Here is a 24683-nt window from a genome sequence, read left to right as displayed (position 1 = left end):
GCCCCTGGGCGACCCAGAGACACGGAGGGAAGACTCCAGCCGTGTGTAGACAGAGGCAGACACGACTGACGTGGCTACATGCCGAGAAGTGCTAAGGGAGCTGGAGAGCCCAGGGGTCACCCTTCTCTGGAGGGGTCGGAGGGAGCACGGCCCTGCTGACCCCTCGACTCGCTGCCTCCTGAACAGGGAGCATACATCTCTGTGTTCTGAAGCCTCCCTGTTAGCGGTGCTCAGTTCCGGCGGCCGTAGGCACCTAGCACGTGGGGTCCCCGCGCTCCCCGTCCTCATCTTCTCTGTCCCCTGGCCCCACTCAGCTCTCGTCACCTCCTCCCACAGAGGACACGGAGCCCTGAGCATCACTTTGGATCCCCGTTCTTCTCTGTCTGGATGCACGTTTCCTTCGCCCCTCCGGGAGCCTTCATTTTTTTTTTTTTCCACTTCAGGAGGAGGTTATGGTTCTGTTTTGTTTTATTCCTTAAGTCACTGTCAGTTCAGTCTGGACCAAATGGGAGGAAAGCGGTGGCTTTCTTCCCTCCGCAGCCGCCTGCGACGCGGGCCCATGGGAGTCAGGGCTGTCCCCGTATCAGAGCTATTAAACTGTCATAAGAAAGAGGCCTTTGTCACGGGGAACACGGCACTCGGCTCCGAAACAGAGACAGATTGTGCCAGAAAACAAACAACAAAAAAAAAATGGTTCGACCACAGAATTCTTTGGGACTTCAGTCATCAGCCTATCGCTTGTTCTTAAAAGACAAATTTCCTTTCTTTGGTGTAATTCCATCAGATAGGTTGTCGGGTTTTAATTCTGCCCAGGCCCAAGGCTGGGGGGCCCTGCCCGGACCATCTGCATGGGGCCTACATCCCGCTCCCTGCTGCTGTGACCCCAAGCCTTCCTGACTGCAGGTTGGGGAGTCAGAGCCGCCCGGGGCCTGTCTCCTCCGGGGCCTGGGCAGGAGAAGGGAGACCTGAGTTTGTTGTTATTCAGGATAGAAAAGAGAGGAGCATTGCTTGCTGGGGACCAGTGGCCAAAGTGCCCCATGTCCCAGCAGGGCCCTGGGCCCGGAAGCCCGAGAAAGCTGCTATTGAGCCTGTAGGTCACACAGCCTCAGCCTCCCTCCGCCAGCTTTCACCCTTGACCATCGCCGATCATGTCAGGGTTAACATCTCGGTGCTCCTCGGGTGGCCAGCACGAAGGGCAGTCCCCAGGCCACCGTGCCACAGAGAAAATGAAGACAGCGGAGGAGGGGCTTTACCTGGGCCCCAGGGAGAGCTGTGCGTCTGGTTACGGAAGCCAGTACACTCACAAGAATGGTCTCTAAAAGAACGCAAGGCAAAAAGAGGATCTTGACGTTCAGAGGAGGCAGAGGATGTGGGGGCTTTGTCCTGTCTTCCTTTTCCAGAACCCGGAGCAGCGCTTCCTGAGCCCTGGGTTAGGGCCAAAGGGTGACAATCACATCCCAGACACGGTTTCACGCCTCCGCGTCAGGGCCGGGTCCCCAAGCAGCACATTCTGCAAGCCCCCCCAAACCGTGGATGCCCTAGCGTGGGAGCCACGGATCTAGAAGGAAAGCAAGGGAAGAGGGGTGCAGGGGCCCCGCACCCCTGTTTCACTGTTCCCTTGTGAAGGGGGAGGTGCTTCCCCAGCCCGGGTCTTTCCTAAGTCGGGGGGAAAGAGAGGCACCGCTTCAGAGAATGCAGCCTTGGGCTGTGGGTGAGCGTTTCGTCACAGCCAAGTGAGGACAGAAGAAACAGCCAGCTTTGTTTTATCCCCAGGACAGATTATTACATAATCTTCAGGACCTTACACAAAATGAAGACTCGGGGTCCTTTGTTCAAAAAGCCCGGGGGGGCAAAAAAAAAAAAGCAGCTTTTTGTCTTCTTTCATGCTGTCTCTCTCAACCTGCCATCATGTTTTGTTTCTCTTAAAAATTTTTAACTATGGTAAAACGCACATAACATAAAATCTACCGCCGTCGCCGTTTTCAGTATGCAGTCGGGGGGCATTTAGTGCGTTCACACTGTTGTGCACCCGTCTCCACCATCTGTCTCCAGAGCTCTTCCGTCTTGCAAGAGGGAAACCCTGTCCTCATAAAGAAGAAGCCCCCATCGCCCCCTCCCCTCAGCCCCAGGCACCCCCCAATCTACCGTCTGCCTCTATGAATTGACTGCTGAGCCTCAGTACATCCTGGGAGTGGAATCACAGTGTGTGTCGTTTTGCGCCTGGTGTATATTTCACACCGGATTCATCCATGGGGCAGCAGGTGTCAGAATTTCCTTCCTTTTTTAAGGCTGAATAATATTCTACTGTGTACACACAGCACATTTTGTGTGTCCATCCATCCGCCAATGGACACATGAACTGCTCCCACCTCCTGGGCTATTATGATAAGACCCTGCTTTCAATTCTTTTGGGCATACACCCAAAAGCAGGATTGCTGGGTTGCAGGGAAATTGGATTGTTACCTTTTTGAGGAGTTTTGTCATGGTGTTTTTTATTTGCTATTTAATGTTGGGCTCCCTCGGGCATAGGGCTTCTTCCTGGAGGAGGGCACACCCTCACAGGCTCCCGGCGCCTGACCCCTTGACCATGACCAGGGCTTGGGGGTGGGGGGGTGCAACCGACCTGACCTTCCTGTTTCCCAGGCCCCTGAGTGGCTGCACTGTACGTGTGGCCCTTTATGAGGGAGAATAGAAAGAAACTGGGGAGAGAAAGTGAGGGTGAGGGGTACAGTGAGACCAGGTGAGGTGATTTTGAATATGAGCTTACAAGGATCTGTGATTCCAGACTTTTCTGTCAGCTGTTTGAACCTTTCACTGTTGGCCTCGAGCCTCCAGCCACATTCCCTCTTCCGGTAGATGGGAAGCTCCGTGAACCCAGACCTGAACCTGGGGTGGTGACGGGAAGTGCACACTGTGGGCTCCAGGGGGTCCCGCCTTCCTGCTGGTTTTGGGGGTGTGGCCCCATCATCTCAATGGGGTCTTGTTCTCTGGAGTCTAAACACAGTGCTCCCCCCTCAAACTTTCTTCCTGAAGCCTCAGTTCCTGCATCTGTAAAAATGGGGCTGCCTTGGGGAATAAACAGAAGTGAAGGTCAAGGTCTTGGGTGGTGCTCTGCTGTGTGGCCGTTAAACCCTCTCAGCAGCGGGGGCATGGATGTGCATGGCTGTGGCTAGAGCATGCAAAGGCAAGATGAGCTAGAAGCTTCTCCCCAGACGGGCTAGTAGCTGGAGGAGTGTGTCTCTTTTCTCTGACCTCAGGCTCTTCATGGCGTCTGCTGGTTAGTGACACATGAGCAGTCTACCTTTAAAAATGACCACGAGGGGCACCCGGGTGGCTCGGTCGGTTGAGCATCCGACTTCGGCTCTGGGCATGATCTCGTGGTGTGTGAGTTCGAGCGCCGCGTCTGGCTCACTCTTGTCAGCGCAGAGCCCGCCTCGGATCCTCTGTCCCCTCTCTCTGCCCCTCCTTCCACTTATGCTCTCTCAAAAATAAGTAAAACATTAAAAAAAATGACTGTGATGTCATCATGACTGTGGGTTGTGTGCATCTCAGTAGCTCCACATGGCCAGTCGGGGCTTGTTCCCCAACTGAAGACTAAAATAAAAAGGGACCTGACATAACATGCCCCTCAGTGTGCCAGACAATGGTTTCGAAATGAACCTTTATTATAACGACTATAAATATACCTAATAACATTTTCTGGTAACAGCTTTATTGTGATATAATTCACTAACTGTATAATTCACCCATTTATGGTGTAGTTTTTAGTATATTCACCGAGTTGTGCAGCCATCACCACAATCAATTCCAGAACATTTCATCACCCCAGAAAGGCAGTCTATACACTTAAGCTATCCCTACCCCCTCTCCCCATATCCTCTCAACCCTTTAATCCCTGGTACCTGCTAAGCTCCTTTCTGTCTCTGTAGATTTTCCTGCTTGGGACATTGCAAAGAGAAAAAGCAATCCATATATATGAGAACATATAATGTACTTTACTCCTTTGTATGGCCAAATAACATTCCATGACACCGGTATACACCACATTTTGTTTATCCATTCATCAGTTGATGGACATTTGGGTTGCTTCTATGTTGGGGCAGTCGTGAACAGTGCTGCAGTGAACATCTGTGTGCAAGTTTTTACGTGGACTTTATTTTCAGTTTCTTTCGGGCAGATCCCTAGGAGTGGAATTGCTGGGTCGTATCATAAATCTGTTGAACATTTGAGGAACTGCCACCCTGTTTTCCAAAGCAAGTGCACCATTTTCCATTCCACCAACAGTAAATGAGGGTTCTAATTTCTCACATCCTCACCAATACTTGTTATTATCGGACTTTTTGATGATAGCCATCCTAGAGGGTGGTGGGATGCCATTGTGGTTTTCATTTGAATTTCCCTGATGGTTAATGATGTTGAGTATCTTTCCAAGTGCTTATTGGCCATTTGTATATCTTCTTTGGGGACATGTCTATTAAAGTCCTTTGCCCAGTGTTTAAATTGGATTATGTGACTTTATTAGTGAGTGGCTAGAGTTCTTCATGCGTTTGATATACAAGTCCTTTATTGGATATACGATTTGCATATGTTCTCATATATATGGATTGCTTTTTCACTTTCTGGATGGTGTTCTCTGAAGTAAAAATTTTATTTTATTTTTTTAATGTTTATTTATTTATTTTGAGAGAGAGGGCACAAGAGAGGGAGGGGCAGAGTGGGGGGGGGGAGAGAGAGAGAGAGAGAGAGAGAGAGAGAGAATCCTAAGCAAGCCTTATGATGCCAGTGCAGAGCCTGATGTGGGGCTAGAACTGATGAACTGTGAGATCAGGATGTGAGCCCAAATCAAGAGTCAGATGCTGAACTGATTAAGCCATCCAGGCACCCCTGAAGTACAAATTTTAAAAATTTTGATAAATCCAATTTATCTCTTTTTTGTTTGTGTTTTTGGTTACATAACTAAGAAACCATTGCTTCATCCCAGGTCACAAAGATTAACACATTTTCTTCTAAATGTTTTAAAGTTTGGGCTGTTAAAGTATTTAATTCATTTTGAGTTAATATTTGTATATGATATGAGATAGGAGCTCAGCTTCATTCTTTTGCATGTAAATGTCCAATTGTCCTGCACCATTTATTGAAAATAGTCTTCTTTTCCCTTTGATTGACCTGGAACCTTAAATGAAAATCAATTTATTACAAATGGGAGGTGTCCCCCCCACCCTGAACTCTCAACTGCATTCCATTGATCTCTATGTCTGTCCTTATGGCAGTACATCGCAGGTCTGAGTACTATTATCTTTGTAGTAAAACTTTAAGTCAGGAAGTGCTAGTCTTAGTTCTTAACTGTCAAGATTGAATTTTAGGATCAGCCTGTCAATTACTGCAAAAAATCAGCTGAGATTTTGAAAGACTTTGCGTTAAATCTGAAGATCAGTTCAGGGAATGTTGACATCTTACCAGACCTAAGTTTTCCAACCCAAGAATATGAGATATCTTTCCATTTGTTTTGGTCTTTACTTTCTTTCAGTAATGTTTTGTAATTTTCAGTGTACACATCTTTTACCTCCTTGGCTAAACTTATTACCAGAGATTTTGTTCATTTTGATGCTATTATAAATAGAATTATTTTCTTAATTTTGTTTTCAGATGGCTCATTTTAGTCTAGGGAAATACTGTGTATGTGGGGGGGGTGTGGGTATATTTATCTTGTATCCTGAAGCTTTGCTGATAGGGCCTCCAGTATAACGTTGAAAAGAAGTAGTGAGAGTGGACATCTTTGTCTTGTTCATGATCTTAGGGGGAAAGCATTCAGTCTTCCCACTATTCAAGTACAACGTGTGATGTTCCCTTTGTTTTCTTTTTAATGTCTTTTTCTTGCCACTACAGGTGAATGATAACCTGAATGGCTAAAGGTCCTGATTTGCACTGTTTTTATTTGAGGAGAGATAGAGGGAGACAGAGAATCTTTCTTCCTTTTTTTTTTTTTTTTGAGAGAGAGAGCATCTTAAGCAGGCGCTATGCCCAGCATGGAGCCTGACATGGAACTCAATCCCACAACTGTGAGACCATGATCTGAGCTGAAATCAAGAGTCAAATGCTTAACCAGCTGAGCCACCCAGGTGTCCCAACTCTGGGTTAAATTTTTTTTAATATTTATTTATTTTTGAGAGAGAGAAAGAGCAGGGGAGAGGCAGAGAGAGATGGAGATGTAGAACTTAAAGCAGTCTCCAGGCCCTGAGCTGTCAGCACAGAGCCTGACGTGAGGCTTGCACTCATGGACTGTAAGAGCATGACCTGAGTCAAAGTCAGACTCTTAACTGACTGAGCCACCCAGGTGCTGCCCCCAGCTATGGGTTTTTAATAGATGCTCTATATCAGATCAAGAAAGTTCTCTTCCATTCTTAGTTTGTTGAAAGTTTTTATCATGAAAGGGTGTTGAGATTTTGTCAAATGCTTTTCTTGCATTTATTGAAATGGTTTTTTTCCTTTTATCCTATTGATATATAATATTGCACTGATTTTCAGATGTTTAAAACCAACTTTACATTCCAGGGATAAATCCCACTTGGTTACGATGTATAATCTTTTTTTATATGTTGTTAGATTTGGTTTGTTAGAACTTGACTAAGGAATTTTGCATCCATATCCATAGGAGGTATTGGCCTTTAGTTTTATGTTCTTGTGATATCTTTGTCTGGTTTTGGGCTCAGGGTAATACTGACAATTAGCCCAATTAGATATAGGGGAGAAGAACAACTAGAATTCCTCCCCCCACTCCCTGCCAATTTTTTCAATTTGTACAGGTAGGTAGATGTTAGTGCCTCTCACTGATACTGAGATTCCAAGGGAGGAAGAAGAGAATGATGAGTTTGATGAGTAAGATCAGGGTATGAGAACCATTTGGGTTTTACCCCTGTTGGTATAGCAATTGCTGTTTTAAGAAAACTGGTTCACAACCTCTACTTTCTGCAGAGCAATTGGTGGGCCTGAGAAACCCTCCCATCTACCTTCTGGTCCAAGAATGCGGGCATAGTTCCCGCTTTATAAGATACCTGTTCTGGATCGATGCGAGTCCTGCTATCAGACACCTCACCAATGCTTAACACCTTATTACTCTATTTCTGATGTGGGCTTCAGGTCTCTGGCTCTGAATTCTTTGAGCCTGGATTCTGACCCCATTACCTACTGGGTCTTTGTTTTTTTTTGTTTTTTTTTTTTATGTTTTATTTATATCTAGGAGAGAGAGAGAGACAGCATGAGCAGGGGAGGGTCAGAGAGAGAGGGAGTCACAGACTGAAACAGGCTCCAGGCTCTGAGCTGGCAGTCAGCACAGAGCCCGACGCGGGGCTCGAACCCACGAACCGCGAGATCATGACCTAAGCGAAAGTCGGACGCTCAACCGACTAAGCCACCCAGGCGCCCCTGGGTCTTTGGACACAGAAGTCCTCACCTTGCACTCCATGGGTGGTGAACCTCATCACCGCAGGCTCTGATGGTATATTGTGTCTGCTCCTCTACCTTTCTTTTTACCTCGACTCTTCAGACTGTCTTGTCTGCTTGAATTTTGAGTTGCTTGCCTGCCCTTCCTCGTTGGTGCTGCCTGTGACCACTGCCTCCTTATTTCCAGAATCTTGACATTTGTTTCCCCACCTGGACTTAACTCGTCTTATATCCCGTCCTGATACCAACTGACCTCACCTCTCCCTGTTCCTCCCATGATGTCTTACCTGTCCATCTTGCTGGTCCTGGATTTCCTTGGCCTGGCCCGTCCTGCTGCTGATCATATGTCAGCCGTGACCCCGTGGTATTGACTTTCAAGATAAAAAAAGAAAACTCAATTCGTTTCCCTCTGTGGGTAAGTTAAATACGAGAAAGCACATCCTTTGACCAAGGGTCTTTGTAGATGGAGAAACAAGGAAGTGCTGCAGCTTTCCAGGGGAGGATTACCTTTAAGCTCTGTGGAAGGTTCCTCATATCATCCAGCAAAGCCTTGGAAACCTTTCAAAGCAGACTGAAAACTCAAACCTCAGAATCACAAACACTGTTCTCTGGTAGGGTCGTATCCAAGATTTTTACGGGATCCAAGCCATCCTGCAAATGTTCTTCCACGTTGCCTTTCTATTTAAAAACACGAGAAAGGGGAAACAATAGATTAAATGATATATAGGGTAAATAGTGTGGTTGGTGGAAGAAATCACCCTGAGATTTCTACATGTTCCCAAAGAAGCCACCATATCAATTCGAACAGGAACAACAAGCTAAGTTATAATTAAAAATAAAACCTCTGGGACCTGGGCGGGGGTGGGGGGGATTTCTGAGGATGCAGCTCAGGAGAACTTAACCTCGCTGCAGGTGAATGTAATGAAAAGAAGCTCACGCTTAGACGTACCCTGGGAAATTTTCTGATTTATAAAAATAAACAGGGGCGCCTGGGTGGCTCAGTCCGTTGAGGGTCCGACTTCGGCTCAGGTCATGATCTTGCAGTTCATGAGTTCGAGCCCCGCGTCGGGCTCTGTGCCGACAGCTCAGAGCCTGGAGCCTGCTTCGGATTCTGTGTCTCCCTCTCCCTCTGCCCCTCCCCTGCTCATACTCCATCTCTCTCTGTCTCTCAATAATAAATAAATGTTTAAAAATAAACAAACAAACAAATAAATAAATAAATAAATAAAATGTCACAAAATGTCTCCTCTTCTTCCTCCTTTCTTGCTCTTCCTCCTCCTTCCCTCCCCCTTCTTCTCCTTCCTCCTCCCTCTCTCATGCACACACATACTCACATACTTCCTTCATTTTTTATGCATAGCTCAATAAGGCTGCCAACCTATAATTTCTTTGTCTAGCAACCACTGTTCATTGAATTCACCTCTTTGTCAACTTTTAATTAATTGTAAGAGAAAATATATTTGGCACAGCTCATCTGTGTTCCAGAGGGACCTTAAACAACAGGGCGAGGACCCATCTACATATCAGTTCACCTTGGACTGGTCCGATCCTCTGGACACTCCAAACAAAAAAAAAAAGAGCTGAGCTCTCTCCTGGGCAAGAAAGTGGGTTTAAAAAGAAAAAAAAAAAAAATCCGACTGTCTTAGTTTGGGTTTCTTAGAAAACAGAGCTGAAGGCAAAGTTTACGTGCTACAGTGTATCAGGAGGTGAACTCCCAGAGAAGCAAGAATGAGGGGAAGAGGAAGCGAATGGTATGAGGAAGACAAAAAAGGAAATCTGAGGCCCATCAGTAAGCTGCCCATCGCCTCTCAAAAAAGTGAATCTCAATGCTCAGACATGGTGATGAAGAACATCTTTAAAGAGATGGAATTGGACTGGGGCACCTGGGGGACTCAGTCGGTTGGGCCTCTGACTTCGGCTCAGGTCATGATCTCGCGGTTCGTGGGTTCGAGCACCGCGTCGGGCTCTGTGCTGACGGCTCAGAGCCTGGAGCCTCTTTCGGATTCTGTGTCTCCCTCTCTCTCTGATCCTCCCCGGCTCATGCTGTCTCTCTCTCTCTCTCTCTCTCTCACACACACACAGAAATAAATAAAGCATTAAAAAAATTAAAAAAAAAAAAAGAGATGGAGTCGGACTGCTGAGTCTCAGAACTGTTGGAAAGGTGCAGAGGGGGTGAGAGAAGAAATGCACATGTGATTTATCTCATAGTGCCTTCTCCTCCCCTGCTTCTTTGGCCCCAGCCCACCTCCCCCATGCTTCTGAGTTGCATTACCCATCCCTCCAGGCAGCTGCTGTGGGTGCAGTCAGGGGGAGGTGCACACTGGCTCTGCTTTGGGTCCAGCCACCGTGGAAGAGAATTGAGCCTTTACTTCTGAGCATACTGAGAGCATTCTTGACGTTATGAGGTAACCAGCTGCAGGTGAGACTTTAGGAAGGGCATGCTATATTAGTCATGGTTCTCCAGAGAAACAAAACCAATAGAATGTGTATACACAGAGAAAGATTTATTATGAGGAATTGGCTCATGTCTCCTGGAAGCTGACAAGTCCAAACTTGCAGTGTGGACTGGCAGATGTGAGTATCAATGGTACCATTCTCGTCCAAAGGCAGGCTGCTGGAAAAGTTTTTCTTACTCTAGGGAGGGTCTGATTTTTTCTTCTGTTCAGTTCCTTCAACTGATTAGATGAGGCCCACCCACGCAGAGGACAGTCGCCAATTAAGATGTTAATTTCGTTCAACAACACTCCCACAGAAACAACCAGAATATTATTTGGCCAAATAACTAAGCACTCTGTGGACTTAGTCAAGGTGACACATAAAACGAGCCATCACACATGAGAATTTCTGAGTCTGCTCAAGAAATTCTCTGCCAAGGGCCAAAGTTTGGGCAGGATCACTGGGAGCTAGGATGGGACAGACTGGCCCCATGCACTGGACTTGTCACACAAATTGGCCACCATGTCTGATACGAGACTGTTGCCATACGGTTCACTATTCTGCAGAGATTGTCATTGATCATGTGTTTATCTTTAAATTCTACCGACTTGGGGCGCCTGGGTGGCTTAGTCGGTTTAGTGTCCGACTTTCGCTTTTGTCATGATCTCGCTGTTTTTGGGTTCGAGCCCCGCGTTTGGCTCTGTGCTGACTGCCAGCTCAGAGCTTGGAGCCTGTTTCAGTCTGTGACTCCCTCTCTCTCTGACCCTCCCCTGCTCACGCTGTCTCTCTCTCTCTCCTAGAAGTGAATAAAACATTTTAAAAAAAAATTCTACCGACTTGCCTCTTACTGATGAAAACATTATCATTTAAAACTAGTTATACTTTAGGATATATATATATTTTTTTTGCATGCTGGAGAAGAACGGGTAAAAAGAATCTTCAAAGTTGAACTTTGTTGCTAGGAAACTATTATTTCATGCTATAGCCTTTGTCTTCCTAATGGTGCTTTCTTTGGTGGAATGAAGATAAACCATGACTTAAAAATGATACACCAGGATGCTGTGCTACGTGAAGGTGTGCCAAGGGATGTTGTTGGGAATTTATGCTCCATATAAGTGGAAATGATGTTGAAGTTGCTTGAAGACATGTATGTTTGTCGACTTTCTCTTCCTCGAGTGATTCTGTATAGGTTTCTGACCACAGTACACATATACATATTCTCACTCAGGGCAGGCCCACTCTGTTTCCGTTGTAACCAGTGTAACAAAGCTGTTGATGATGTAGTTGAATATAACAAAGTTGTTAACGATGATGTAGTTTGCTTTCTCTGTTTCATGCGAAACTCTTGGAAACCTGGTATGCGTTTCCCATTTACAGGACATCTCAGGTGCTCAATAGCCACATGTGCCTCATGGCTACCCTATTGGACAGCTCAGCTCTTGAGCAGTGATTCTAAAGCTTGGCTGCATGTTGGAATTTTCTGGGGCCTTTAAACTATGGATACCAAGGTCCTCCCCATAGTGATTCTAATTTAATGGGGCCAGATTGAGGCCTGGGCTCCTCGGGAGAGTTTTATCCTGAGGCTTGAGAACCACTGATCTACAGGGCACTCTCCCTCAGAAGTTGAGTTCTTTTCTCCCCCTCTGGCCAGATCTCTTTTTCCCTGATCCCCAGGGGACCCACACTGTAAACAGAAATTAAGCAAGCTCTAGAAGAAAAACAGAAACAGGATGGTATTAAATTCTCTCTGACAGACAAGAGTGAACAAGCTGAATGCATTTTGTCTTCTCCGGGTCTGTTTACCAACAGGCTCAGTAATTATTCGCTTGCCACTGCCCTTTATGCTTGCAGTGTGCTTCCTGATCTCTCTTTGCCAGAACGTTCTCTGAGAATTGAGGCTTATCTATGAACACTACAGATTGGGCAGGATGTCCCCCTACATTCCACAGGGAGCTTCCAAGGGGAACGGGGGCTTTCTGTGAGGACTCCTGGTTCTCAGAGACCACTGCAGGAATATACACGACGGGAAGCCAAGGACATCGTGACTTCTGCGGACCCTCTGTTTCTCTGCTTGAGACAGGCAAGCTCTCCTTCTCCACAAATAGAAACCAGCCCAGACAAACCGCAGAGACTCGGGTTTCCAAATGCATCCAGAAAAGATTGTTTCAGGGAAGTGGACAAATGAGGCATGAGTAATTCAATCAGCGGGAAAACAAACACAGCGACGCCCCACATCTGAAACGCAGGGTGTCGGCGGGCAGCTGTTTGCCAGGTCCAGTGGCTAGCAAGCACTGGGGGCCCCATCTGCCTACCTGGTCCCTCACATTCAAATGAGACTTCCCAGGGAGGACACAGAGCTGGACGCCATGTATCTCGGGGAACAGAAAATTACTGAGGGCTTTCTGGGGGCCGTGAAACCAGAGAAAACCTATATGAAGAATGCTATCATTGTGAGGATGTCATGAGCTGCTTGGTTTTTGCCCTGTTTGGGTATTCTCGGTCCAGAACTCATAAAGTAAATAACTGGCCCAAGCAAGAGCCTTCTGCTTTAGTGAATACACCGAGGGAAGGTGCACATAGCTCAGCCTTTGCCACCGAGCTGGACAGCCCTGCATCTTGCTAGGATGCCAAACCCTTTATGTTGACCTTCAGGTAGAGGAAATGGGCCAACCCATCCACCTTATCCATCCAACCCATCACCCAAAGCCTGTATTTGCAAATGCTAGTTGGTATCAAGGGAACAACGTAGCTATGGATGAGAGAGTCAGTACAGCTCCTTGAATAACTCACACAGAAACGAATCCCATGAATTTACTAACGATGTTCACAGATAATCACCTTGCCTACCAACATAGTTCACGTAAAGTCAACCACATTCCCTGTGCTTCCCTAAAGTTTACACCCTCCTTTCATAAAGGTGTGGGAAGAAGGAGCGGGATCTTGATGCCCCAAACTTCTCCTCGCTCTCTTCCCATCCAGTATAGGATACTTGCGTGCGACTTTTTAAACAAGGTATGTTTCATGTTCATTTATGTCATCTGTAAGAGACAGAATGACAGTTCACATCATCCTGAGCTGAAAAGAAAATTTACTGGGTTTGCGGAGCTGAAAAGTCCAGAGATCCTGGCTTCAGGCACAGTTTGGTCCGGGGGCATCAATCATATATCATCAGACCTCTGCTTGTTTTCCTCTCTGTCACCTGTGCTTTCCTCAGTGTTGGCTTGATTCTCAGGGTCTCTGTGTTAGCAGGAGGGTCTCCTGCTAATAGCTGCAGCCCTATGTTCTCCAGGTTCAGGTTCAAGAGAACAGGCTATCTCTTCTTGGTGACTCCCTTGAGGTCTGATTAAACCAGTTTATAGCGCATAAATGGGACCAGCTGAATGAATCACTGTGACTCGAGGATTGGAATTACACCTGCCGTCCAGAGTGTGATCCCAGTCTGCTCCCTGGAGCCCAGAATGGAGCCTCTGCTGAGTCCTGGGGACTGTCGGGGGACAAAGAGGGCTCCCCAGGGGCACTACCCAGCCTCCCTAAGAGGGGGCCTTCATACTCTTGTTCCTTCATGCTTGATTCCATTGGCCCTTCTTGGATAGAACACACCTGCAGAGATTGTGCTTTGGCGGTTTTTGGTGGCCGTGTCCTTGCAGGCTTCGAGGCTCCCATCAGCAGGACCCACTGGAGATCACAAGAAGTGGGCTTCGTAAACTACCCAGCGCTTCACAAAGTCAAGTCCTCCTATTACTGTTATTCCTCAGGACCTGCGGATTTAGCTCCCTTTACTTCTGTAGTCTAAACGACTGGAGAATCAGGGCATTATTCCCCAGAGAGGCAACCTAGCAGTGTCACCAGCATGGACTCTGAAGCCACCCTTCCAGGCTCCGCCGCTGGCCAGCTGGGTGGCTTTGAGTAAGTTACTTAAGAAGCTCTGTGCCTTGGTTTCCTCATCTGTAAATAGGGGAGGATAAGATGATCTCCCTTGTATTAATGAGTTAATGCACATCAAATGCTCAAAATAGCGTCTGGCATTTTGCAGGTACGCTATGGTAAAAATCATAGCTTTTACTCTTATTTTTTTTTAAGTTTATTCGTTTTAAGAGACAGAAAGAGAGAGAGAGAGAGAGAGAGAGAGAGACAGCATGAGTTGGTGAGGGGCAGAGAAGGAGAGACAGAATCCCAGGTAGGCTCTACACTGTCAGCACAGAGCCTGATGCAGGGCTCAAACCTGCGAAACCATGAGATCATGACCTGAGCCTTAACCAAGATTTGGATGCCCAACCGGACGGAGCCACGCAGACGCCCCAGCTTTTACTCTTATGAAGCGGGCTTCTCTGTCCAGGAGCCATGAAACAGAAATTAATTTCGGAGCCTCTCCCAAAGACCCACTGCAGTAGAAGGCAGCCAGAGGCTTCCAGCATTCATTCCTGAGTCTATCTTGTTCGCAATGGGATGTCGCCATTTTTTTGAAAAGGATTTAAAAACTGGATCTGTCTGGGACTCCATCTGGCCTTTAGCACATCGGAAAATCAGTTCAGAGCAAGGGACTCTTGCCCTGTGCTCTTCATGGGCCTTGGTGTCAAGGTCAAGAATGCCGGTGACGTGCCTGGGGCCCCATGAAGCAAAGATGCTTTGAAAGCCTGACCTGCTGGCATTACCTTCACCCCGCAAGAGAATGCCCCTTCAAAGGCGTTCTTCTGCTTGCCGTGGATTCTTATCACAATACCCCTCCCACCTCTTGCCCCCACAGAGCTGCTATAATTAAAAGGCCATCAGCTCAGCTCTGCAGATCATGACTTGGCCGGAAAAGTTTCTGCAGGTTGGAGCTTGAGTCTAGAGGGATTTGGTTTTGATACGCAGGGTTTATGTTGTCATCTCTGTTCTCTCTGGAAGCACAGACACAACAGGAACACCAGTCCTACCAGAGGGACTTTTCACTGCCTTATGGTTTGGACAGGATCCACTCCTGATGGAAACCCCCTAACATTTCAGGAAAAGCCTGTGCAGTAAATCTGAGCAGGAGAAAGAGGCAGAAGAATGAAGACAGGATGATCTGCAGTCTGGTGACGGGGTGCTAATGGAGCTCAAGAGATCAAGCAGCCCACTACAGCCTCCTTGGTTCACCCCAGACTCTCAGACCTACAAAGACAGCTCAAGTCCATTCTTAAAATTCTTTGGAAAAGAGAAATCTACACCCTCTCCCAGGCACCCTTCCTGCTTGTATGCAAACGTGATTGCCAGAACTCAGCACCGTCGGTCACTGGGACCGATCATTCTTTGTCGTGGGGACTCTGCTGGGCATTGGAGGCCATTTGCCAGCCTCTCCGGTCTCTACCCACCAGGTATCGGAAGCACCCCTCCCATGTTGGGGCCCAAACTGTCTCCAGACCCTGCCCAGTGTCCCCTGGGGTGACTTGGTCTCCCTGGTTGAGAACCACCGCACAAGGTAGTACATCCTTCAAACACTGGAAGGCCTATTGTGTGCCAGGCTTGTGCCAGGTGCTGGTTAAGCCAAAGACAGTGAGCTCCTGTCCTCAGATTCGGCAGAACAGAGTTGAAATCACTTGCAAATTGGTATAAAGGCAGACAGCCTGGATCGGGGCATCTGGGGTAAATTAGTCATACGTTCGTGCCAAGAAACGCCTGTGTTCTGTAAACGGCGTTACTTACCGTACTCCGAGCGAGCTCTCGCGGGCCCCAAGGCCTTCCTGCGTAGCCACCGCTCAAAACCATTCCGCACGCCCTCCCCGGTGCAGAGGGAGCGGCTGCTCCCCGTCTCCTGAAGAACCACACTTCAGAGGCTTGGCCAGCGTCCTCCGCACCTCCCTCTTTCCAGGCAAAATTCCAGGCCTCTAAGCTCCTGGGAGGCGTTGTGGGTAAGGCCCAAATGGTGCCAAAACATCTGGATGAGAATGGCAAGGTGTGGCCAGCTCTTGCACAGTTTCCCTGCTGTGACATCCTCACTTGACTCGCACCCTCAGGCTTCCAGCTCTACAGTGGGGCCCTGCGCATCGGCTCCACCTCCTCTCCTCACCTCCTTGGCCTCGATCAGCTCAGCTGGGAGCCCGAGGACAGGGACTGTCCCACCCTGGCTCCTATGGGCCCTTTCCCCTCTGCAGCCCCAGCCCCACTTTTGGGCTAGCATCTCCAGAAGGTGCTCAGAAACCAGCAAATGCCTCCAGATGTTCGATGTTATGTATATAAACAGTCAGATGTCCCCCTGGCCCCTTAGGTTGCACGCAGACTGTCCCCAAGGTTAGACAGAAACGACTAGGATTCTGAGACGTGGCACCCTTCTCCAGCCTGGTTGTGGACGGAAAACTATCAACAAAACCTGACACGAGGTCCCTGTCTCAGTCGAACTCATGAGAACAATCAACAGATGCAAAACATGAATGTTAAGTTAAAAAAAAGCAGCTGCCCCAGCCGTACCCAACTCCCGGCCGAGAAGCCAGCGATGTCGTGGAGCCTCGGCCTTGGCAGGGCCATGGAGACCTTTGACCTGAAACCAGGGTTTCTGCACTCTTGACCTTCCTCTCCTAAGCCCTTGTGTTCTCGAAGAAAAACCCCGTGGCTTAGTTTCTGTGTGGCCTTGGGTAAGATAGCAGACGTACGGCTCCAGACTAGGCTAACTCCCCATCTGGCTTTCGCCGGGGACTGAGTTTTTAGGTGTGGGACGATGCCACCCAAACCCGGATGCTGGAAACAGCCTCCCGAAGGGTGAACGTACATGGCAAACCAGAAACCTGGTCATTCCAGAACTTGAGCGGTCCGTCGTCCCCCCTCCACCCCGCCCCCCGCCAGTGAAGATGAATCATGGGAGATGCAGTTAACAGAGCACAGAACAGCACAGAAGGCTTTTGTCCCCTGCTCCCCTAGCTGAGAATGTTCCCAGCACCCGCTGCCCTTGCCAGCCTCCATCCCAGGAGACCTTTAAAAGCAGGATAGATAGTTGCTTGTCCTGAGCGTTTATACCACAGCACCAAGGTGAAAGGGGGATTGGACCCTCTCTGGAAATGCCCGTCGGCCTCAGGGGCGGGGGTCGCTGCTATTGGTGAATGACATGAATGAATGGCCTTGTCACATCGCGGGCGCTCTCCGAGGTGTCTCCCCGCTCCGTCCTGCCCTAGAATTCTCAGGAGGAGCAGACCAGATAGATTCCCGAGGGGCCAGAGCGGAGCTGCTCCTTCATCCCCAATCCCCAGCAAAGTCTGGAGGGATTTCATTCTCCTTCCCCACAAAGATCCTCCCCAAAGGTGTCCCCCCGCTGCTGAGAAAGCCCAACCAGATAGACGTTCACACTGAGGGACTAGCTCAACTCTAGGAATCATATCAGCTCCGTCGGAGCCAGGGACACCCCTGTCCCCGTCCGACGCTGTTTCTGAGCACCGAGGACAGCATGTGGCACAAATATTTGTTGAAATGAATGAATGAGAGGAAAAGAGTTTTAAGGCATTGCCTTTCAGCCAAAGTCATTTTTTCCCTCCTTTTACCATGGAGTGTTTTAAACAAACATATGGAAAGGGAAATGTTATAATAAATCTCCATATGCCCGTCACCAGCTTCAGTAATTATTCAGCCAAACTTGCCTCTCTTTTTTTGGCTTTTATTATAGAAATGTGTAAACATACATAAAAACAGGAGACTACTATAATAAACCCCATATGCACATCACCCAGCTTCAACTATTATCAACAGTAGCAACCCAGCACTAAAAGCACTGTAGGCAGTTTTAGGGCCACCCTTTTGGGAGAAAGCAGGTCAGTTTATTTCTGAGCTGCTTCGAGAGAAACAAACCTAACATCTTATAATTACATCTAACATCCTCTCTGGAAAGAGATCCAGAAAGTGGCTTCTTTTTCCCTTTCTCCCTTTGCTCTGAAACGCAGCCCCCCTGCCCCCCCCCCCCCCCCCCCCCCCCCCCCCCCCCCCCCCCCCCCCCCCCCCCCCCCCCGTGGTCAGGCTGCATGTAAATGCAGACATGGAGGCATATATAAAAGCAGCCCCTCCCTCAGAGGGTCATTATCTGTGTTTATCTTATCAGGATACTCCTAAACCAGCCCCACTTAGAACAAGGCGTCCCCAGTTCAGTTTATAAATCCACTGTCCAGGGCGGAAAACAATCTGAAAGGCAGCATTGTTTCCTGTAACCGTGATAACGGAGCTTCTGTGACTCCTGTCTGCTAATAAATTGCCGGCCCCGGGGTTGTGGCCGGGGACCTTGGCAGAGCACTGTGCCCTGTGTCTTCTTCCCAGGCCCGTCCCAATGGCCACATATGGATCAAATCAGACAGAAGAGCATTTCCTGAGCTCCTGGAATATCAGGATAGTGGATTCTGCTCTCAGGGGCTCGGTCCCCACTGTGGGTCACACCCCTGGCCTTGACTCCATGTTTCTCAGTGGGTGGGCTCAGCTGGAGAGATGGAGTCCGGGTGGGCTCCTTGTTCTGGATACTTGGCTTTTGGGTTTCTGTGAGATGGTTTGGTGGCAGTAGGCATTGACGGAGACGATGGGAGTTGAGTGGACCAATGTCTTTCCTGCCTCTCTCTTACAACCCAGCCTCACCCCGGGCCCTTATGGGAGCAGATTAAGAGACACCTTCATCTGGGGGCGGTCAGGGAGGTTTTTGCAGTAAGTGGGCCTACACAAAAGCACTTTGCAAAACCATAAAGGGCCATTGTTACGAGAAAAAACAAACAAGACTTCTGTGGGTAAAGTGAAGCGGAACCAAAGTGGTCCCGAACATGCACCAGCAACCCTGCGCCGAGGTCCTGAGTTGTGCGTGCAAAATGCAGATGCTTACACGTACCTCACGAGGCTGCGGCAGTAAAACGCCGATGCTCCGCGTGAAGCATCTAGAACAGTACAGACCACGTAGCAGGGCTTGGAAAGGCAATGATAACATAACAATAATCTTATATTACTTACGCGTAATGTAATTTGCAATGTGATTATTAAAAGCCAAGTTCATGGAAGTGCTAAAAATAGGTGAGTAGGTCTGTGTGGGTGAATTGGAAAGTTCTTAATGGGAAACGGCAGTAGATTAGAAGTTTTATATGGAAATCGCAGAGTTAGGGGCCATGAGGTTGTACTAGAGAGTGTGGGTTTTTTACGGTAGGCAGCGGGAAACCCCTGAGGGCTCTGGAGCGAGACAGGGATGGCGAGGAACATCCATGACGCCATGATGCCCCGCAGGAAGAGGAACAGACCTGGGAGTCTGAGTGGCTTCACCATGCAAATGTCCTTTAAGCCTCTTGGGGCTTTGATGTCTAGGGTGGGAATTAACAGCAGCCACCTCACATCCTGCCTCTCTCCACCACTGAAATGGTGACTACTGTTACCTGTGCTTTGGAAAGCGTGGTGGACAATGGGGGTGGTTTGAAGGAGGGAGCAACTAGAGGCAGAGGCTAAGGTCAGGACTCAGGGGAGGACTCAGGGGAGGATCATTGGAGAAAATCGGGAGAGGACTCAGGGGAGGACCCGGGGGGAGGAAATCAAGGGAGGATCCAGGGGAGGACCCAGGAGGGAAATCAGGGGAGGACTCAGGGGAGGATCAAGGAGGGGAAATCGGGGGAGGATTCAGGGGAGGACCAAGGAGGGGAACTCAAGGGAGGACTCAGGGGAGGACCAAGGAGGGGAAATCAGGGGAGGACTCAGGGGAGGACCCAGGAGGGAAATCAGGGGAGGACTCAGGGGAGGACCCAGGGGGGAAATCAGGGGAGGACTCAGGGGAGGACCCAGGAGGGAAATCAGGGGAGGACTCAGGGGAGGATCCAGGGGGGAAATCAGGGAAGGACCCAGGGGAAGACCAAGGAGGGAAAATCAGGGGAGGACTCAGGGAAGGGCCCAGGGGAGGACTCAGGGGAGGATCCACGGGGAAAATCGGGGGAAATCAGGGGAGGACCCAGGGGAGGACCCAGAGGGAAACTCAGGGGAGGACCAAGGAGGGAAAATCGGGGGAGGACCCAGGGGAGGACTCAAGGGAGGACCCATGGGGGAAATCAGGGGAGGACCCAGGGGGGGAATCAGGGGAGGACTCAGGGGAGGACCCAGGGGGGTAATCAGGGGAGGACGCAGGGAAAGATTCAGGGAGGACTCAAGGGGGGATTCAGATACAGGCCTAAGCTCTGCCGCACCTCTCCAGCCCCGAGACCCCCGCTGAAATGCCAGCTTCCCTGAAAGGCCCTGCCTTCCCGTCCACCCCCACCCCCACTGACTCTTGAACCCACCGGCCAACCTGTTTCCTTCTGAGCCCTTCACAGGCTGTAATTACGTATACTTTCCTCTCTCCTTAATTAGTATCTGTCTCTCCTCGCAGACTCTGCCCTGCACCAGGGTCTGTTTCGCCACACCCGGCAGCCAGGTGTTACAGATGTCTCCCCCCACCCCCCGCCGCCTGTACCTAGTCTCCTCTGGCTGCCAAAACAAATTACCACAGAGCAGAGGGCTTAAAACAACGGGTTCTGTCCCAGTTCTGGAGGCCAGAACAAGATTTCGGCAGGGCCGCCCTCCCTCTGAAAGTTCCAGAGGAGAATCTTGCCTTGTTTCTTCTAGACTCTGGTGGCTCTCTGGGCAACTCTTGGGTTGTGGCAGGATGGGTCCAGTCTGCCCCCATCCTCAAGTGGCTTTCTCCTCTTCTCTCTGTGTGTCCTTCCTCTGTTTGTCTCTTCTGCGGACACTTGTCATTGGATTTAGGGCCCTTCCAGATAATCCTGGTCCATATCATCTCCAGATCCTTAACTTAAATACATCCACAAAGACCCTTTTTCCAAGTAAGGCCATGTCCACTGGCTCTGGGGAGTGGTGTTCCTCTTTGGGGACCACCACGAAAGCCCACCACACTCTCTTTTTTGCGACATTTTCCCCCATCATTGCTTTGAACAATAATGACTTGCCAAGTGCCCACCGGGTACCAGGCACCATTCCAGGCACAGAACCCAGCCAGACGTGACCCAGGACATAGCCGGTTCTCATTGGCTCTTGCCTTCTTTTTAGTGGGAAGGGACCAGCAATGAACAAATGAGCATAAATGTGCCAGATGAGGGACAAACGCGCCCAGGAGAAAAATCAAGCCAGGAAGGAGGCAGAGCACATGGGAGAAGTGGGGGAGGCAGACTCTGTTTGGGCAGGCGCTCTGGGGGGGCCCGCAGGAGGGCAGAGCCGGGGTGGGGGGATGTTGGGGCAGAGACCTGAGTCCAGTAAGGAGCGCAGGCAGACCGGGGCTGGGTGCGGGAACCGGAGTGTATTCCCCATTCCTACCCTTCTTGACACTCCTGACCTCTGGCCTCTGTGGAGGCCATTCTCCTGATTCCCAAAAAGAACCAAAGAATTCAGTACCAGACCAAGGAAAAGGGCAGACTTCTCTTAGGAGAGAAGAGAATAAAGGACAGGCCAAAGAAAGCCCTCCTCCCAACCTCAGGGAGGCCAGCCCTGCACGTACCACACACCTGGCCTTGGCCTGGAAACAGGGAGCAAGAGACAGGCTTGCACTGGGAGGAGATCTCCGGGGGGTGTCCGCGGAGTCCCCACCACCTCCGGGCCGCAAAATGCAGGGCAGGTGGCCCCAGGACTTGTTAAAGAGAAAACACGATTTCAGGCTGTGCTGGTTAGACCCTGACGTGACCCTGCAAGCTCCGCCTCTGTCCGTCTGTGCCCCGTTGATCATCTTCCTGTCGCTGCTCCTCAGCCAGCCGCAGATCCGCTGGAGAGGACACAGTGGAAAAGACAGAGCCACCCGGCAAGGGTGGGGGCAACGGACACCCCTCCGCCCTCACAAAGCACCAGCTGCAGCCCCACGCGGAGCAGGGGTTTGGGGGGACACTCAAAAAATGAGGGGAGCCCATCTTCAGTTGTTTCTGGGTCTGCAACCCAGCAGACCTGGCTCTTTCTCTAGGAAATTCAAAGCTAGGTCACCTACCAAAACAGGGGGTGGGCACAGTGGTTAGAGCTGCGAAGGGGAACACCATGGAGGCGCCCAGAGTGGCGAGCAGCTGACGGTGACATCTGAGAGACATCGAGGAGACCGTGCCTGTGATGCCTGGGAAACAGGACCAGAGCAGGAAGCTGCGAAGGACACCAGAGCTCAGGGAAGTGTCCAGAAGGAGCCAATTCCCACACTTCTGACTACAGTTTAAAGAAGCAAGAAAATTGTGCACTCTCCGAATGAAGCGCTGTGTTTAGTCTGAATGTTTGTGACCTCACGGTGGATTTTGTGAGGTCGGCCACACAGCACCCAGAGAGCCCTGTCTTGCAAGATCTCTCAGGGGCGGCCACATCTCAGCAAGCAAGGAGCTGCAGGCAGGGTACACCCCCAATAATACCACCTCCTCTCTCTCTTCTTCTCCCCTTTCCTCCCAAACTCCCTGTGATGGAGACTGTCCCCTCAAGAGTCAGAACCGGAAAGGGGCGCCTGGGTGGTTCAGTCGGCTGAGCGTCCAACTTTGGCTCAGGTCACGATCTCACAGTCGGTGAGTTTGAGCGTCGGGCTCTCTGCTGACAGCTCAGGGCCTGGAGTCTGCCTCGGATTCTGTGTCTCCCTCTCTCTGCCCCTCCCCCACCACGCTCTGTCTCTCTCCATCTCTCAAAAATAAATAAATATTAAAAAGAATGTAACAACACAAAAAGAGTTAGAACAGGAAGGAGGACACAGCAAGTCGAACATCATCTCCTCTAAACAGCCGGATAGTAAACATTTTAGGCTTTGTGGCAATTACGCAGGTCTGCCCTTTTGACCCCAAAGCAGCCGCAAATAGTGTAAATGGATGGGCGTGGCTGGGTGCCACTAAAATTCCGTTTGCACAAACAGTACAGATTCGATTTGGCCCGTGGCCATAGTTTGCCTACCCCTGATGTAGACAGTGGGGAGCTATGGAGTGTTTTTGAGCCGAGGAATGGTATGACCCATTCTGCGCGCGGGGAAGATGGCTATGGCAGCCGTGGGGAGGCAGAGATGGGCTGGGGACACAGAAGACCAGCGTCCCCTTGGCTCAGGGTCTTGGACTGGGCTCTGTGCTGCTGAGCGCGCAGCGGTTTTCCTGAGATAAAGAGCCATCTACCACACTTCTGGAAGGCAAAGGCTCACTACTCCGCGACCACCCAAGGAACGGACGGTTTATTGATCTCGTTTTTAAATAAAATATTTTAATAACGTTTACGAGTTCTGGTTGCCAGGCCAGGACCCTCCCGGCATCTGGGCAGCATCTGGTTAAAGAGCACTTTTCAGGCAGTTCTGGCCGTCTTCACGCCCATCTGTTTGGATTAAAGATGAGATGAGGGTTGGGAAGGAAGTCCCCCAGGCCGCAAGCATGCTGGCCGGTCGGCAGTCCACGCAGCTCTGGAGAAGCAGGGCCTGTGGGGAGCCAAGTGCACATGCACCCTCTTGGGGCTGAGGGTGAAGCGGAGAGCAAGGGGCGCCCAAGCCGGGGGTGGGGGCGTGGTACCTGCTGAATTGGGTACCTGGATGGGGGAGGGGTTGCTTTGGATTCTAGTAGTTCTTATTTTGTTCCATTTTCGTCTGGGGACTCTCCCTACTTTAAAATTGATCCAGATGTTTGGTTTACATGAAGATATTTGGCATCTGATGAAGCCCACGGAATGTTGAATTTTCTTTTAATGCCGGGCGAACCCACTTCCTGGTAAACGGGTCTTGCCTGAGAAAGCGGACCCTGCTGAGGTCAGAGCCCAGTTGAGGCGATGAGAGCCGGCGAGGCCACACATCAGGCTGCTGATCGTTCTCTCTGCTCCCCTTCTCCCCTTCTCCCCCATCGGACTGCAGGCACGGCAGCTCGCAGAGGTGGAGTAAATGTGTAAATCCTTGCTCTCCTCTCTTTCCTCACCCCACGCCATCCCATCGCCCTAGGAGTTGAGCAGGTTTACAAAAATGCAGTCAGCACAAATGGATAGACGTGAGGTCGAGGCAAGCATGGGGACGGAGGGCAGTCTGCCTGGTCAGTCCAGAGCTCCGGGGTTCGGTGGCAGAGGCCTCTTCCCTGTCCCCCGATTCCTCAAGGCCAGGAGTCATGCCTCCTCTGTAGCCCTACCTAACTGACCACATTTTGACAGTGTCATAGTTGGGAGGGAAGTACTGGGTCCAGAAATCCATAGGTCCGCAGGGCCCGCACATGTCACAGGGAAAACTTTCGTGAACGAAAGATACCTACACGTGGACCTGACTCAAGCATGAGTCAAGTGCAATCACTGGCTTTATTCATATTTCATCTCCACATGTGAGGAAGTCTCAAAAAAAAAATTCCCCTGGTTCACTCTTGCAATGTTAGTGGGATTGATCCCGAATGGCTGAAGTTATTTAAGGCACTATTTCAGTTGCAAACAGCTTTTTTGACCCAGGCCCTAGAATATAAGTATTTTAAGGGAAAAAAAAAAAATCAGCTCTTGCATTTCTGGCTAATAAGTAATTCTGGAGCTGACAGTTGTATCTAAGTCTGCCGGTGGGATGCCTGCTCCTCCATTTCCAAATGGTTGTGCTAGTTAACCACTTTTTAAATTTTTTAAATTTATTTTTATTTTTTAAAGTTTGTTTATTTTGAGAAGGAGAGAGGAGGGGGAGAGTGGGGGAAGGGCAGAGAGAGAAAGAATCCCAAGCAGGCTCCCCACTGTCAGCAGACCCCAACGTGAGCCTGGAACTCACGAACTGTGAGATCATGACCTGAGACGAAGTAAAGAGTCAGACACTTAACTGACTGAACGACCCAGGTGCCCCCAACCACTTTAAAAAAAATTTTTTTTAATGTTTTATTTATTTCTGAGAGAGAGAGAGAGAGAGACGGCGTGAGCAGGGGAGGGTCAGAGAGAGT

General features: G+C 49.6%; 1 protein-coding gene across 5 annotated transcripts in view; it reads left to right on the top strand.

The window, feature by feature from the left end:
• The window catches only part of SLC39A11 (solute carrier family 39 member 11), a 346364-nt gene that overhangs the window by 289784 nt on the left and 31897 nt on the right, over nucleotides 1-24683 (top strand). The gene's annotated exons all lie outside the window — the stretch shown is intronic.

Source organism: Hyaena hyaena, unplaced genomic scaffold, assembly GCF_003009895.1.
Source record: "Hyaena hyaena isolate Hyena2069 unplaced genomic scaffold, ASM300989v1 scaffold_39, whole genome shotgun sequence".
Lineage (NCBI taxonomy): Eukaryota > Metazoa > Chordata > Mammalia > Carnivora > Hyaenidae > Hyaena > Hyaena hyaena.
This window is presented reverse-complemented; position numbering and strand designations above follow the sequence as displayed.